Source organism: Procambarus clarkii, chromosome 25 (assembly GCF_040958095.1).
Source record: "Procambarus clarkii isolate CNS0578487 chromosome 25, FALCON_Pclarkii_2.0, whole genome shotgun sequence".
In the NCBI taxonomy this organism is placed as follows: domain Eukaryota; kingdom Metazoa; phylum Arthropoda; class Malacostraca; order Decapoda; family Cambaridae; genus Procambarus; species Procambarus clarkii.
Genome location: NC_091174.1, coordinates 33,206,101 through 33,224,562, shown reverse-complemented (window position 1 = coordinate 33,224,562; position 18,462 = coordinate 33,206,101). Strand labels below are relative to the sequence as shown.

General features: G+C 41.6%; 1 long non-coding RNA gene across 1 annotated transcript; it reads right to left on the bottom strand.

Moving 5' to 3' along the window:
- Nucleotides 1-3,615: 3,615 nt before the first annotated feature.
- Nucleotides 3,616-9,515, bottom strand: LOC138368659 (uncharacterized). The gene is made up of 2 exons (XR_011229638.1): nucleotides 9,347-9,515; nucleotides 3,616-3,657 (listed from the first exon to the last, which is right to left on the bottom strand). It is a non-coding gene; the product is annotated as an uncharacterized lncRNA (long non-coding RNA).
- Nucleotides 9,516-18,462: the final 8,947 nt, after the last annotated feature.

Below are 18,462 nucleotides of genomic sequence, written 5' to 3'. Positions count from 1 at the left end.
TAACTACTCTCGACAGTGAAGAAAAACAAATATTCAGACGATTTGTGTTAGAATCATTAATCTTACACTTTCGGTCATATTCAACAACACAAATACACACACACACATTCCTGTTGCTGTAGCAGGTGAAGAATTACACACACAGATCACAATAACGTGATGCATCAAATGAACAAATCCACAAGGGCCGTGACGAGGATTCGAACCTGCGTCCGGGAGCATCCCAGACACTGCCTTAATCGACTGAGCTACAACAGGGTAAAAGGGTTGAAACCGAAGTTCTACTGAACTTACTGGATCCCATAGCCTCTCCGAGGCACAAACCAGGCTTTTACACAACCCCTCCCTGCACCCGAGCTATGTCAACAGGCCGTTCTCCCTCTTCGCCCTTACATCATCACACACAGATCACAATAACGTGATGCATCAAATGAACAAATCCACAAGGGCCGTGATGAGCATTCAAACCTGTGTCCGGGAGCATCCCAGACACTGCCTTAATCGACTGAGCTACGACAGGGTAAAAGGGTTGAAACCAAACTTCTACTGAACTTCCTGGATCCTTTTACCCTGTTGTAGCTCAGTCGATTTAGGCAGTGTCTGGGATGCTCCCGGACGCAGGTTCAAATCCTCGTCACGGCCCTTGTGGATTTGTTCATTTGATGCATCACGTTATTGTGATCTCTGTGTGTGATGATGTAAGGGCGAAGAGAAAGAACGACCTGTTGACATAGCTCGGGTGCAGGGGGAGGGTTGTGTACAAGCCTGGTTTGTGCCTCGGAGAGGCTATGGGATCCAGTAAGATCGTCCTTCCTTTCCTTCCTAGAATCTGGATGTAGCAGGTGCTCAATTGTCAAAAGTGAAAAAATTTGGTTTGTCTTCCGAATGCACCATATTGGTAAATTTTTTAATAATCTTTTAAAAATAGTAAATGCCACTATTTTTGCAAAATTATTACAAGATCTATTATTCTAATAAGGGTTTGATAAAATACAGCAGACTGCCTACTGGTTTTACCTGTAATAAGGTTTGATACAGATGATTATGGATATATTGAAATGCTCTTATTGTTAAGAAGCAATTTTTTAAAGAGTATTTTGTAATGAGCAGCTCTGAAAATCAGTTGATTACAGATAATTAAGGCAATGTCTGGGATGCTCCCGGACACAGGTTTGAATCCTCATCACGGCCCTTGTGGATTTGTTCATTTGATGCATCACGTTATTGTGATCTGTGTGTGTGATGATGTAAGGGCGAAGAGGGAGAACGGCCTGTTGACATAGCTCGGGTGCAGGGGGAGGGTTGTGTACAAGCCTGGTTTGTGCCTCGGAGAGGCTATGGGAGCCAGTAAGATCGTCCTTCCTTTCCTCCCTAGAATCTGGATGTAGTAGGTGCTCAATTGTCAAAAGTGAAAAAATTTGGTTTGTCTTCCGAATGCACCATATCAGTAAATTTTTTAATAATCTTTTAAAAATAGTAAATGCCACTATTTTTGCAAAATTATTACAAGATCTATTATTCTAATAAGGGTTTGATAAAATACAGCAGACTGCCTACTGGTTTTACCTGTAATAAGGTTTGATACAGATGATTATGGATATATTGAAATGCTCTTATTGTTAAGAAGCAATTTTTTAAAGAGTATTTTGTAATGAGCAGCTCTGAAAATCAGTTGATTACAGATAATTAAGGCAATGTCTGGGATGCTCCCGGACACAGGTTTGAATCCTCATCACGGCCCTTGTGGATTTGTTCATTTGATGCATCACGTTATTGTGATCTGTGTGTGTGATGATGTAAGGGCGAAGAGGGAGAACGGCCTGTTGACATAGCTCGGGTGCAGGGGGAGGGTTGTGTACAAGCCTGGTTTGTGCCTTGGAGAGGCAATGGGATCCAGTAAGATCGTCCTTCCTTTCCTCCCTAGAATCTGGATTTTCTGAGGTTGGAAGAAAACGTGCTCAGATTGGGGACTTGTTTATTTTATAATGGTAAATAATAAATTGATATATAATATATAATAAATTAATTTATTATATAAATTAATAAATAATAAATTAATAATTAATAAAATTATTATTATATAATAAATAATAATAATAACAAATAGTATAATGATAAGCAATTATTTTTAATGAATCAAATAGCTAATTAGGATGAATGATAAATAATTATTGACTAGTGCATAACAATAAAGTATAAAGGAATAATTATAATGAATAATCCTTAATGATAAAGGAGAGATCAATTACAATTAATAACTACACCCATAGGTAGTAAATGAAAGTTGCATTAATTAGACTAATTACAATTCATGGGAATATTTCTTAGCTATCTGCAGGCTTATCACTTTGGGGGTTCCGGCGGAGCACCCCCAATCCCGCGAGGGCCAGCGGGAGAAGGATTAAGGAGAAAGGGTTCCTTACTCTTACTAGCATGTAGACTGGGCAAAGGATTAGCTGCGGACAGCGGGACACTTGGGGACCGGCGCTGCACCCCCACCGCAAGCCAGCTGGCCGGACCCCCCCCCCCCCCCCCGGAAGGGCGAGGCCCGCTGGTCGCAAGGAGGCCTCAGAGTGGCAGTGCAACAACGTCCCGGACGTAGTCGGCTGGGTGTTCCAGCTGGTTGCTGGACCCGCTGTTAACTCCGATGGCTAGCCCATCAAGAGAGCCGAGTGGCCCTGTCAATTCTAAAGGTAAGAGGGCGTGGTCGGCTGAAGGCGAGCCTAGCTCTGCGAGGGCGGCGCGAATTAATCGCCCTGAAGTGTTGCCTGTTCACTGGGCACGGGCCGGGTAGAACTTGCCGGGGAGCGCTCGTTGGGCTAGGGTATGCGTGCGTCCTGCACTGCACTTGCAGGATCTGAAGAGTGTTGATTCCTGACCATGTAAGCGATACCTGGTCCAGTCGGAGCATGCGTCAAATTTTTTGTCGCGTAGATCACCTCCCCCGGGCTGAAAGATATAAGGCAGTAAGGGTGGGCAGAAGCGGCATGCAGTGTTATCGTGACAGGCAAGGGCACAGACGAGAGGGAAACCCTAGCTGAATCAATACGGAGACGAAAACGGGGGGAGGGAGCCCGGCACAAGAATTAAGAGATTCCTTAATTAACAATCCTGGATGAATAAAGAGTTTTCCGAATAATTATACTGTAGCAATGAAGGGGGCTAACAATTCTAAGAATCTTCCAGCAAACGGAAGGGGGAAGTACCTTTGCTAAGAGCAAAGGTGGGAGAAAGCTAGTAGGAGAGCAGCAAAGAAGCACAAAGCAACTATAAACAGGGATAATACGAAACACTATAAATCTTGAATATAACAATACATATACCAAGAACGGGTATATACAATAAAGCAATATATACATAAACCATAAAATGGAATAAGAACCAATTCTTAAAGCCAAATCTATAACATGCTTGTGTCCTAAGCGGATGTAGAATGTGAGCGGGGAACATTACCCCTTGGTCTCCATCCCATCTCTGCCTCCAGACGGGTGATAGGGCTGGATAGAAGCCAAGGAGTCTGCCTTAAGTGGCCGCTGAGTGTAGTCTTGTGTTGTCAATGAGCGTCTGCAAGCCGCAGCTAGTGCGCCGTGAACTTCGGCTACATCTTTTAGAACAGGAGCAAAGTGAAATCGACGGCAGGGAACCGTCATCCAGTAACTGTAATAAGGAATAATATTAAGAATACAATGTCGTAAATAATCGTACAATGTAAGAATACAATGTAATATCGTAAATAACCGATGACGGCAAGTGCCGCAGAATGGAAGAAAAATAAATTGCTGGGCGCAACGTCGGTTGGAACGCTTCAGCTGGAGGTTCCTGACTGAAGCATCGGCTGCCGGGAAGCCTAAGATGGAACTGGGGTGTTAGCAGCTGTAACATCGTCTGCTGAAACTAGCCGAGTCTGTGAGGGCGCCCGCTGCAACAGCTACGGCCGAGCCACCAGCTGGCCCATCCTCTGCAGGAACAACACCGGCTGGGACGACGTCGTTGTAAAAGCCTAACAATGTAATAAATTATATTACATGAATAATCTTAAATAAAATGGTGTAAATAATAAAATTATAAACCAATTATAACTATAATTAATTATAAATAATTATAAATTGCAAAACAAAGTATGCTCAAAATGAAGCTGGACTATAACTCGTTAGAGAAACGGGATTAACACTGAGCCGAGGTAAATACAACCAAATACAATAACGAAAAGGAGTGAAAAAAAACACGTCAGCTGGAACTTCGCGACCAGCGGCCTAGGAGGCCGCTGTGACATCCGGGCTACACCGGGCAGACAACACGTCTGGGTAAACCAGCGGCCTGGGAGGCCGCAGTGACATCCGGGCTACACCGGGCAGACAACACGTCTGGATAAACCAGCGGCCTGGGAGGCCGCCTATTTATATGACCAAATAAATATAAAACTGAAAACATCGCCGGCTTAACTCGTCACAGGAAGGACGTCGGCTGGGAAGCAGCAGTACCTTCCGACTGAATTGAGGAATAAACTGAAAGTTTAATAGCGGCAGAAAAGTTAAATAAAACGTGGAGCAAATGCAATGCATAAATTGCAGTAACAAATTGCTGAGGGAATTGACTCATAAAACAAGTGCAGGAATAATCTAAAGTCAGAGGCTTGCTCCATGCTAAATTGAGGAAAACTTTAGTCTTAATACACGTCATGACTGGGAGACTAAGGATATAACAAGTTATTTTAGTAAGCGTTTGGTTAATGATGGAGGAACGTAAATCACCAAAATAGGAGCGGGCTCCCGTTCACTAAATTGACATGAAAATACGAATTCTTTTACGAATAGATTTTTTTTTTTTTTTTTTTTTTTTTTTTTTTTTTTTTTTTTTTTTTTTTTTTTTTTTTTTTTTTTTTTAGGCAAGAGGTGTAAGCAATGCTATAAATTTCCTAAATTTGCCGCATAATGAAACTAATCAAGCTGAACGTCTAAATAAAGGAATGTAATAAAATTGAACAGAATTAATTAAAAATGACCGCAATAATTAGAATTAAATCCATTACTCGTAAAATCTCTTGTATATATGTACCTTACCTAAATAAACATTTGATTTGATTTGAAGTCGCTCAAGCGGCAGACCGCACGGCCAGGCATTAGGCTGGACGCTGAAAACTTGGGATGAGGAAGGGGCCCGCGTAACCGGGCACTCCAGGCAGACCAACATCTGGTACACGCGACCAAGGAAAACACGGGAATATTGTGCTACAGCATTCGAACGAAACGTGGTGGAATTGACGTACCGGGCTACACCGGCCAGACAAAAACGTCTGGGTACGAACGTGCCGGCTATACCAGCCGGACGAAACGTCTGGGAGCAAATGTACCGGGCTACACCGGCCAGACGAAACGTCTGGGTACGAACGTGCCGGCTATACCAGCTGGACGAAACGTCTGGGAACAAATGTACCGGGCTACACCGGCCAGACAAAAAGTCTGGGTACGAACGTGCTGGCTATACCAGCTGGACGAAACGTCTGGGAACAAATGTACCGGGCTACACCGGCCAGACGAAAACGTCTGGGTACGAACGTGCCGGCTATACCAGCCGGACGAAACGTCTGGGAACAAATGTACCGGGCTACACCGGCCAGACGAAAACGTCTGGGTACGAACGTGCTGGCTATACCAGCTGGACGAAACGTCTGGGAACAAATGTACCAGGCTACACCGGCCAGACAAAAACGTCTGGGTACGAACGTGCTGGCTATACCAGCCGGACGAAACGTCTGGGAACAAATGTACCGGGCTACACCGGCCAGACGAAAACGTCTGGGTACAAACGTGCCGGCTATACCAGCCGGACGAAATGTCTGGGAACAAATGTACCGGGCTACACCGGACTTACGACAACGTCTGGGACAAACGTGCGGGCTAAACCGGCCAGGCAAAAACATCTGGGGACGAACGTGCGGGCTAAACCGGCCCGATGAGATGTCTGGAGACGCCTACAACTAACACATCCTGGCTGACTTTACATAATCACATAAAAGGCAAAGCAGAGGTTAAACAAGCATAAATGTAAAACCAGCAAAGAAACACGCAGCTTGACACCGCATAAGATTCATTAATACTGTAAATTAAGGAAACTTATTAAGTCACAACCAAAAGGCTTAACAATCCCTGGCTTACAAAGGGAATACTTAAATCTATTAATAAAAAACATGACCTTGAGAAGAAGTATAGGTTAGGAATTGTCTCCAAAGAATTCTCAAAGAATTACTCATTATTGCTGTCTAAGATAATTAGACGAGCCAAAACTAAATACTATGAAGATAAATTTACCCAAATAAAGAGCAACATTAAACAAACTTAGACAACAATTTCTCAAATATTGGGATCAAAGAAGTCTTTAAATAACAAACCGACTCTCCTGTCTAATAACGATGGTCAGCTTTCAGCCTCTGATTCTGCTATTGAGTTCAATAGGTTCTTCTCTTCCATTGGTTTATCCCTTGCAAATGATATTCCATCTTCCAGTACAGACATTAATGACTATCTTTCAGGTAACTATCCACAGTCTCTGTACCTAAAGCCTATTAATTCCACTGACGTCAATGAGATAATCCTTTCCCTTAAAACCAAGTCTGGTGCCCTTGAGGAGATACCAACTTTAATTTACAAAAAAGCCTCCAGATCTTTAGCCCCTGCTATTGCTTTGCTCTTCAACAAGTCACTTGAACTCCAAACCTTCCCAGATATTCTAAAAAAAGCGAGAGTAACGCCTGTCCACAAATGTGGTAATCTCACAGATGTTAACAACTACAGACCTATATCTATCCTGCCAAACTTGTCAAAAATTTTTGAAAAACTAATCTATAAGCAGCTTTACTCATATCTAGCCAAACTCAATATACTTAGCCCTTGCCAATATGGCTTCAGACCCAAAAAAAGCACTAACGATGCACTTATTAGCATGCTTAACTCGATTCATACAGCTCTTGATAAAAATGAGTTCCCTGTTGGGTTGTTTGTGGATCTGCGTAAAGCTTTTGACACTGTCAACCACCAAAACCTTCTTCTTAAATTACATCATTATGGAGTCAGAGGACACTCCCTACAATACCTCAAATCCTACCTTACTGACAGGCTCCAATATGTTTCTGTGAATAATACAATTTCTCCCACCCTACCCATCAACATTGGTGTTCCCCAGGGCAGCATACTTGGCCCTCTCCTCTTTCTCATCTACATTAATGACCTTCCAAATGCCTCCCAACACCTCAAACCAATTCTATTTGCTGACGACACAACCTTCATTTACTCCAGTCCTGATCCCCTTGCTCTAAATGCCACAGTAAATACTGAGCTAAATAAAGTTCATCTGTTGCTAACTGCCAACAAACTCACCCTTAACATTGACAAAACCTTCTATATTCTGTTTGGCAATAAATCCTCTAATCAAATAAATCTCAAAATAAACAATACCCAAATTTGTAACAAATTAGATGGCAAATTCCTTGGCATTCTCATTGACCACAAGCTTAATTTCCAGGGACACATTCTAAACATATCAAAAAAAGTTTCAAAAACTGTGGGCATTCTTTCTAAGATCAGATATTATGTACCACGCCCTGCCCTGGTGACTCTCTATTACTCCCTTATCTATCCATATCTCAACTATGGTATTTGTGCTTGGGGCTCTACTACCCAAAATCACTTACGTCCTCTAATTACTCAACACAAAGCTGCTATTAGGACAATATCCAATTCTGGCCCCAGACATCACTCGGTACCCCTACTTAAATCTCTGAATATGTTAGACATTAAGTCACTGCACATTCTCTCATGTGTATTATACATATATAAAACGCTAAACTATAATGCCAATCCTGATCTCAAAAGCTTCATAGAAGGTTGTATCAGAACCCATGAGCATCACATTAGAAATAAATACAGTTTTGATATTCCTAGAGTACGACTTAATCAAACTAGAAATGCTCTACAAATCAAGGGGCCCAGAATGTGGAATGACCTTCCCGACCATGTTAAAGACTGTACCTCTCTCAACCAGTTTAAGTTAAAAGCGAAGCTATACCTAATAAATTCCCTGTAACCTACCTTACCCTTCTATTGTCAACCAATGTCTGTTTTTTTCTTTAAAGAGCGCTGTTTGTCGACATAATTGTATTTGTGCTGCTTTTTCATCTATGTTTTCATTTCTTGTTTTCATTCTACTCATTATGCTCAATTAGTATTAAGCTTGTCATTTAAGTTTATCATGCCTGAAACGCTTTGCGTAATAGTGGCTTTAGGCATTGTATGTACTAGCTCTACCTATAAGTCAAACAATCCTTGTAAATATTTATTGTATGTATGTACCTTACCTAAATAAAATTGTATTGTATTGTATTGTATTATGGAAAAACAAATCCATAAAACAAAGCTAGGGGCCAGAGGCCTGTGACACTGCAGCTAGCCTAACCTAGCTAACTTTACCTAATAACTTAAAGGCAATAGCAAAAGTTAAACAAACAAATGTAAAACCAGCTAAAGAAACATGCAGCTTGACACTGCATAAAATTCAATAATAAATTAAGGAAACTTATGGAAAAACAAATCTATGAAAACAAAGCTAGGGGCCAGAGGCCTGTGACACTGCAGCTAGCCTAACCTAGCTAACTTTACCTACTAACTTATAGGCAATGACCAAAAGTTAAAACAAACCAGCTAAAGAAACATGCAGCTTAACACTGCATAAATTTCAGTAGTAAATTAAGGAAACTTGTGGGAAAACAAGTCCATGAAAACAAAGCTAGGGCCAGAGGCGTGTGACACAGCAGCTAGCCTAACCTAGCTGACTTTCCCTAATAACTTAAAGGCAATAAGCAAAAGTTAAATAAACCTAAATGTACAACCTGCAAAAGAAACATGGGGCTTGACACTGCATTAAGTTCATTAATAAGTTAAGGAAACTTATGGAAAAACTAGTCCATGAAAACAAAGCTAGTGGCCAGAGGCCTGTGACTCGGCAGCTAGCCTAACCTAGCTGACTTTACCTAATAACTTATAGGCAATAAGCAAAAGTTAAAACATACCTGAATGTAAAGCCTCACATCGACTGGGTGAGGGTGGGGGTGGGGGGGGGGTGGTCAGGCCTCCTCCCGAGTGTGCTCCAAATTACAGTCACCTACTGGAGAAAACCAGTGCCCCAACACCAAGGGTCACCACCCCCTCTAGGACCACTGCACCTGCATTTGGTCACCAAGGCTGAACCAGCAGGCATGCATCAGAGCGCGCGCGCCAACACAGAGACAAACACTGGTCCGACGCGCCAACGACACAAACACTGGTCCGGCGCGCCAACAAAGCACAAACACTACCTTAAATGTTGAGAAGGGCAGGACGCCCCTGACGGGACGCTCCTCGTCGTTGTCGAGAGGAACTGGTGTAGGGTCTATGCTGGGAGAACAGTTGAGCGGGCTAAACTTCTGTGTTTACGACTCGCTGAGCAGCAGTGAGTCGTTATGTAAGAGCAGCTGCTGGCTTGTGAAAGGGGCCCACGCCGTCTCCGTCCCGGTTTATATAACCTCGGGTTAATGCACGCACAGCTTGGGGCGGTTAAAGTCAGCTTCCAGACATACGTTTTCTTCCACTCAGAAAACCCACCGTTTTTGGGAAACAGTGTTCTTTGTAGCAGGTGCTCAATTGTCAAAAGTGAAAAAATTTGGTTTGTCTTCCGAATGCACCATATCGGTAAATTTTTTAACCCCTTAACTGCGTTGCCTCCAAATGTGACACCCCCGCAGTGCGCAGGAAATAAATTCTCTGGAAAAAATTATTTTTTCTTTTTAAAGTGTCAAAAACCCTTCCCTCAGTATGGGTATGTAAAAAAAAAGTCGAAATTGTACTTACTTTGGCTGCTATGGGGTCCGGAAGTTGGGGCGTGACGTCATCATTCCCCGTGCGCCCGTGCCGTAAGCTCTCGGGGGCGGTGGGGCGCTCGGGGCGGGGCGCGCGAGTTGCCGCGAATATATTTTCGTTCATTTTTTGCGCACCTTTCCAAATACATTTTCATTGTTTTATGTGCCAATCCAATGTATAATGAACACGTACACTATAATATCGCAGTACAACATCCGTACTGTCCGTAGACACTGTGTTACGTGCATGAAACTTGTGTACACATATGCAGCACATATTTACTATGTATCATGCTAATTTGTGTATATATACAATCTATCTACACACTATATACATTCACCATCAACACATTCAGAACACCGCGTAGCAGCTGCTTCGTATGGGCCAATAGCAGCTGCCTCATATGGGCCAATATCAGCTGCCTCGTATGGGCCAATAGCAGCTGCCCCGTATGGGCCAATAGCAGCTGCCTCGTATGGGCCAACAGCAGCTGCCTCGTATGGGCCAATAGCAGCTGCCTCGTATGGGCCAATAGCAGCTGCCTCGTATGGGCCAATAGCAGCTGCCTCGTATGGGCCAATAGCAGCTGCCTCGTATGGGCCAACAGCAGCTGCCTTGTATGGGCCAACAGCAGCTGCCTCGTATGGGCCAACAGCAGCTGCCTCGTATGGGCCAACAGCAGCTGCCTCGTATGGGCCAACAGCAGCTGCCTCGTATGGACCAACAGCAGCTGCCTCGTATGGGCCAATAGGAGCATTTGGCCATGAACACATTCAGAACACCTCTAGTGAGAGCAGCAACACCCAGCCAGTCTCCCTCACTCCAACATCTTACTCGCCAACATTGCTCCTCCCACCATATTGTTATAGTTCTTATTACACATGTTCTATATACCTATCTACATGTTTTATTTACCAGAACTATGCAAGTAAGCCGATATTGTGTCCAAACAGTACAGTGGCCACTATACACTGCATGAAAAATCACACAGCAGATGACGCTACGATTACGTCACCTCCCTCACCAAAATAGCTCCTCTTAACATTCTCCTGTTGCTGTTCTTACACTATATATACCCATGTACATATGTGTTGCCCATAGCGAACCACTAAGCTAGTATGGTGAGCAAAACAAGAGTGGCAGCCACACACACACGATGAGGCTACCTCAATTCTTGCCCTCCCTCCCTCATCAAAATTCCTCCTTCCACAATACTACGCACAATGCTAATTATAACCACAATCCTGCTATTATCACAATCCTGGTCCCTAATTCCTGTAAATGAATAATTGACCACACGTTTATTTTGAAAAGGAACCTAAGAAATCATTTGAAGATTCCTTGATGAACGAAATAATGCTGCGGCTACCGCTGTGAGCATCGTGAACAGCATTGAATTACTGATATTTGAACATTGTACCCAGTCATTATCACACTCAGGCTCTAATATAACACTATCATAGCTAAATAATACAAGTTATATATATATATTTTGACATTATTAGGCGATGCTGTGGTCACATGCTGAACAGCAGTGCTGTGCGCTCATGCTGCGAGCGCCAGCCTTGGTTGCTCACACACTACTGAGGCTCCCACACCCGGGAATGTGGACCACGATTTTTTTTAAAGATGGCGTCTGTTTACAAGAGCCCTGAGGAAGCTGATGTGAACCCCATGTAGCCGCGGGAGTTTTGAATGGAACGTGAAAAATACAAATATCCGGAGGCGCGTTGCGCAAACCAGACGTGAGCCTGCAGGCGCGTTGCGCAGTTTAAGGGTTAATAATCTTTTAAAAATAGTAAATGCCACTATTTTTGCAAAATTATTACAAGATCTATTATTCTACTAAGGGTTTGATAAAATACAGCAGACTGCCTACTGGTTTTACCTGTAATAAGGTTTGATACAGATGATTATGGATATATTGAAATGCTCTTATTGTTAAGAAGCAATTTTTTAAAGAGTATTTTGTAATGAGCAGCTCTGAAAATCAGTTGATTACAGATAATTAAGGCAATGTCTGGGATGCTCCCGGACACAGGTTTGAATCCTCATCACGGCCCTTGTGGATTTGTTCATTTGATGCATCACGTTATTGTGGTCTGTGTGTGTGATGATGTAAGGGCGAAGAGGGAGAACGGCCTGTTGACATAGCTCGGGTGCAGGGGGAGGGTTGTGTACAAGCCTGGTTTGTGCCTCGGAGAGTCTATGGGAGCCAGTAAGATCGTCCTTCCTTTCCTCCCTAGAATCTGGATGTAGTAGGTGCTCAATTGTCAAGAGTGAAAAAATTTGGTTTGTCTTCTGAATGCACCATATCGGTAAATTTTTTAATAATCTTTTAAAAATAGTAAATGCCACTATTTTTGCAAAATTATTACAAGATCTATTATTCTAATAAGGGTTTGATAAAATACAGTAGACTGCCTACTGGTTTTTGGTTGCCAGTTTCCACAAGTTAATTTCCGTGATTTACACACAAATTTATATACATACAAATACATATACACACATATATAATATATATATATATATATATATATATATATATATATATATATATATATATATATATATATATATATATATGCATATAAATAAAAAAACAAGTAAATGTAAATAATTTTACCTTGCACCTAGATCCACCAAGCCTGTATGGCGCGCGTTTCAGTACTTCGGAAATCTAGAACTATCTAGAATCTCTAATCTGCAATGAAACAATACATATTATTGCACTTACCAAAACATGGATGAATGTAGAAAATACAGAACTATTAGCTGAATATCAAATAAATGGATTTAATCTATTTCACACAGATAGATATATTAGACCGTGTATGTTAGGTAATACCTAACATACACGCCTCCACACACACTACATTTGAAATGAAGTCTCAAAAAGACTACATTTCAACAGCAAAGATTACTCCATAAAAAAATAATTAAATTATTGACCAACATGAGAGAGGGTTAGCCAACATGAGAGGGTTGTGTTGATTGCCTGAAAATATTTAAATTGTTTAATGTATTGAACGGCATTTTTCAAGCTACAACATTTTTTAAATTACTGAACTAGGTTCTAGGCTTTGCTAGGCTTAATTCAATTATTACAGATAAGCCTAACCTAGCCTAGAACCCAGTGGGTTTTCTTCCTATTGGGGAGTGTTGTACATGCCTCGCCTCCACATACACACTAGCACAGCCAGGCCTCGCCTCCACATACACACTAGCACAGCCAGGCCTCGCCTCCACATACACACTAGCACAGCCAGGCCTCGCCTCCACATACACACTAGCACAGCCAGGCCTCGCCTCCACATACACACTAGCACAGCCAGGCCTCGCCTCCACATACACATTAGCACAGCCAGGCCTCGCCTCCACATACACACTAGCACAGCCAGGCCTCGCCTCCACATACACACTAGCACAGCCAGGCCTCGCCTCCACATACACCAGCACAGCCAGGCCTCGCCTCCACATACACACTAGCACAGCCAGGCCTCGCCTCCACATACACACTAGCACAGCCAGGCCTCGCCTCCACATACACACTAGCACAGCCAGGCCTCGCCTCCACATACACCAGCACAGCCAGGCCTCGCCTCCACATACACACTAGCACAGCCAGGCCTCGCCTCCACATACACACTAGCACAGCCAGGCCTCGCCTCCACATACACCAGCACTGCCAGGCCTCGCCTCCACATTCACACTAGCACAGCCAGGCCTCGCCTCCACATACACCAGCACTAGGCCTCGCCTCCACATTTAAACCAACCAAGCCCACAAATACGTCAACATGGACCAGCATTACACCGTCTAACATTGTCAGATGTAACAACTAAATTTGTGAATTCAAGACCTAATCTATTTTATAACACAGTGTTAGTACGAGAAAAACATTACTTACATTTGAAGCCGTGTTTTAAAATGGCGGCGGTCGTGTTGTACTGACGCTCCAAACTGTGTGTTCGTTTGCGTATGATGAACGTGTGACAATTTACTACAACAATTATTTAATTATTCTTATTCTTTATTTTACTATTTTTAGGGTACATGAAATTTCAAACTTATTTGCACACAATAATATAATTGCATTGTCATAACCTTTATATATTATGGAAAATACGATGACATGAACGAAGTCAAAGTGAAGTTGAAGTCAAAGTCATTCGCCGAACGTATTAGTCATTTTTTTTCTCCCAAACGATAGGGGATAACAAATCCACAGAGAATATAAGTGTACAGTAAAGTCAATTTTATTCAGGAAAGTACATACATAGTTGATTTACAAACATAATGTTGGATTTATAGATAGAGCTAGTGCATACAATACCTAAAGCCACTATAGTAGGCAAGTCCCTGCACATACTCTCATGTGTATTTTATATATATAAAACGCTGCACTGTAATGTCAATCCTGACCTTAAAAGCTTCCTAGAAGGTTGTAACAGATCCCATGAGCACCACACCAGAAACAAATACCTATTTGATATTCCAAGAGTACGACTTAGTCAAACTAGAAATGCTTTACAAATCAAGGGACCTCGAATGTGGAATGACCTTCCCAATTATGTTAAAAACTGTACCTCTCCCAACAGTTTAAGATAAATAAAGATAAATTTATAAGTTAAGAAAAATTCCACAAATCAACAACCCTGTTACTGACCCAGTATTTACCCAAGTATAATAATAATAATAATAATAATAATAATAATAATAATTTTTATTTAGGCAAAGGTACATACATAAAGAGATTTTAAAAAGTTTGTTGGCTTTATAGATAAGAGCTAGTACATACAATGCCTAAAGCCACTATTACGCAAAGCGTTTCGGGCAGGAAAAAACACTACTGACTAAAGCTTAAAACTAATGGGTAAAAAGAAAAAAATGCGTTGAGTACAAATAAAAATAGAGGTAAAAGAGGGGGGAACATTGTTGAAAAAACAGCACAAATACAATTACAAATTATTACAGAAAATTACATTAAAACAGCGTTGATTTGTAAAACAAAAAAAAAAAAAAAAACATACATGGGTTGACAATAGAGAGGTAAGGTAGGTTACAGGGAATTCATTAGGTATAGCTTCGTTTTTAACTTAAACTGGTTGAGAGAGGTACTGTCTTTAACATGGTTGGGAAGGTCATTCCACATCCTGGGCCCCTTGATTTGTAGAGCATTTCTGGTTTGATTAAGTCGTACTCTAGGAATATCAAAACTGTATTTATTTCTGGTGTGGTGCTCATGGGTTCTGTTACAACCTTCTATGAAGCTTTTGAGATCAGGATTGGCATTACAATTTAGCGTTTTGTATATGTATAGTACACATGAGAGAATGTGCAGTGACTTAATGTCTAACATATTCAGGGATTTGAATAGGGGTACCGAGTGATGTCTGGGGCCAGAATTGGATATTGTCCTAATAGCAGCTTTGTGTTGAGTAATTAGAGGACGTAAGTGATTTTGGGTAGTAGAGCCCCAAGCACAAATACCATAGTTGAGATATGGATAGATAAGGGAGTAATAGAGAGTCACCAGGGCAGGGCGTGGTACATAATATCTGATCTTAGAAAGAATGCCCACAGTTTTTGAAACTTTTTTTATATGTTTAGAATGTGTCCCTGGAAATTAAGCTTGTGGTCAATGAGAATGCCAAGGAATTTGCCATCTAATTTGTTAAAAATTTGGGTATTGTTTATTTTGAGATTTATTTGAGATTTATTTGTCTTTCTTTTCTTTCTAAATCCTTTCCTAAATCCTAAAGTCTTTCCTAAATCTAAACTTATCCAATTTATACCCATTGTTTCGTGTTCTATCTTGTGTTGACAATTTTAATACCCTATTAATATCCCCTTTGTTATATCCATTCAGGATATAAAAAGAGTAAAAATTGCATACACATTTTTGTTTTGACGCTTAAGGTTATTGTGAGTACTCATCGCCTGCCTAGAAACTGGAATTCTGGTTGATCTCGAACCCATTGATAATGTGATTTAGTTTATTCTGCCGTTTAAAGAAAAAAAGAGCATATCAATGTTATATCACAGAAAACGAATTTATCATAAACTCATGTATTTGTCTTACAGGCTATGGTGCCAATGTCAGAATTGTCAAAATGATGTACTTTGCATACATCAGATCTTTAGTGGATTATGCTGCACCTCTGCTTGTTTTGATGCCTGAAAGAAAGCTTGGAGCGCTTGAAAAATTGCAGAACGAAGCCTTGAGGATAATCCTTGGGTGCCCTCGTACCAAAAAGATACTTAATATGAGAAAGGAACTTAATATTCTGAGCGTTTTTGATCGTGTGTTACGACCCTGGGTTCTCCAGTGGAAACCAGAGGTCAAAATTGAGCTATTAAACTTTCTGGTAGTACAGTTGAGTGCATCTCGAGCGGCAATTGTTTGTATCTTCCCTGCCAGACGTAAGACTATTATTGTTTCTCAAAGAGCATTTAAAGACTGAGCTGGGGGTTGATTATTAAATAATAACATAGGCACCAACTTTGCTTACTAATACTTTCTACTCATTTGTAAAGTAACAATACGTTGCATAGGGGAAGATCTTTAATGTGCTTAGCTGCACGATCAATTAGGCTCCTTCCGGCACCACGACATGGGAGGCCTAGCTGGTCGCTAGGAGGTTCTTCTCTGGCTGGCGTTCGTGCGGACGAGACCTACTCTGTGGCTGCACCCCTAATCTCCTCCCTTCTCCTCTTACTTATTTCCCTTACCTTAAGTTCCTGTACCATTAAGTTAAGTATTGTATGATTTCTAAGTGTACCTTCTCTGGTAGTAATGATTGATGAGACCTGGGGGTAGTAGTTGCCAGTGTTTTGGGTAACCCTAAGTGTTGTGTTTTGTATTAGGGTACCACGTGGGGTCTCACTACCCTAAGCTGCATCCAGCTTCAGTGCTTATCCAGTAGTACTTTACCCTAGCTTGTTATTAGTGTAAACCTTGTATCCTGCCTATGTGGACCAAGGCTTTTAACGTAAGATAGTGTGGTAAAGTTATTATTATTATTGTTATTGGTGTGAGTGTATATGGGGGGTTGTTAAGGGGTTAATAAATAAGTACATGAATTACAGAGTATCCCTTCTTCCTGTGTGGGAGCGCATTGATCAACCCTTAGACTAACATATATGGTCTAGTAGCAAGTTATTACTACTGTGGATAGTTTATTTTGGGGGCCGGGCCTTTTAGTTCTCCCATATTTGATACTCTTGTCTTCTAACTACCCTTACCCCTTAATAGTACCAGTACCCCATAGAAGCCAATACACCATTATTTATAACAAGTGGTTGGCCAGTCCGGGAGGAACATTATAAGTGTAAAAAATTAGATTCTTGAGTGCCAAAACTAAAATTTTTTGTTTCCGCAGAATGGTTGTGTGCTAGCCTAGGGTCCAGCTCATCTAGCTAAGGACATTCTTGCACTGACTGGACACCCATTATCCCCTTAACAAGTTACTGAAATTAACTGTCAAATTGGTATAAAAATGCTTAGGCTAACTCATCCTAATCCTTGCACAGAAGCCCTCCAGAATTTCTTTATTGAAGATCAGCATTGTTCCAAATGGATAACAAAAACCGGAACTCAACTCAGAATATATGGGGTTCATGATTTGTACCAAGAGAAACAACAACGGCACTTTCCTGCACCGTAGAAGGTTACACCCTTTCCAGTTTTAATCCCTCCCTTTCCACCCAAGAAGCAAATCAGAGATCAGCCCAAGCTTCGTCTTGAGGCAAATCTCAACGCCTTAAGCCATATTGATGCTCTGTCCACAGAGCATTCTCTCTCTCAAATTATATACACTGATGGTTCCCTACACAGCACCACGGGTGCAGCTGGAAGTGCGGTTGTCCTGACAATGGGCGATGGCCTATACTTTGAGTGGGGAGTCCGTATAAAAAACTGGGCCTCTACCCTTCAGACTGAACTATTTGCCTTGATCCTTGCACTGAAATGTGTACAAGTCTCAAAACTTGATACATTAATTGTAAGTGACTCCTAATCATCCTTAAATGCTCTCAACTCTTTAAGACATAACTGTAACATGCTTGTGTCGGAAGCTAGACACAAATACAACAAAATTATTAAGGATGGTAACAGAGTCCATTTCATGTGGTCTCCATCTCATGTTGGGCTCCGAATGTATGATAGAGCTGATAAGTTAGCCAAAGAATCTGCCTTTAAAGGAGCCGTTGAGTGTAACCTTGGATTGTCAATGAGCAATCTGAGAGCAGCAGTACACCGAGAACTTCAACAAGATCTTGTAGATCTGAGGCAAAGTGAAATTGACACCAGTAATTCCATCTATCATCATACTATCATGCAAGAGGAGCCACACATCTATGGATCATCCAATAAAATCAGCAGACTTCTAGATGTTACTACTGCTCGGCTTAGACTCGGTTACAAGTATCTCTGGGAATTCTCATTATCTGCTGATGTAGACCTGACCAAATGTAAACTGTGTCAACAAAATTATTCGCACACCCTCCGTCACTATGTGATGGAGTGCGAAAAGATACATGAATTTAGAGACAATTCTATAACCAATGTTCC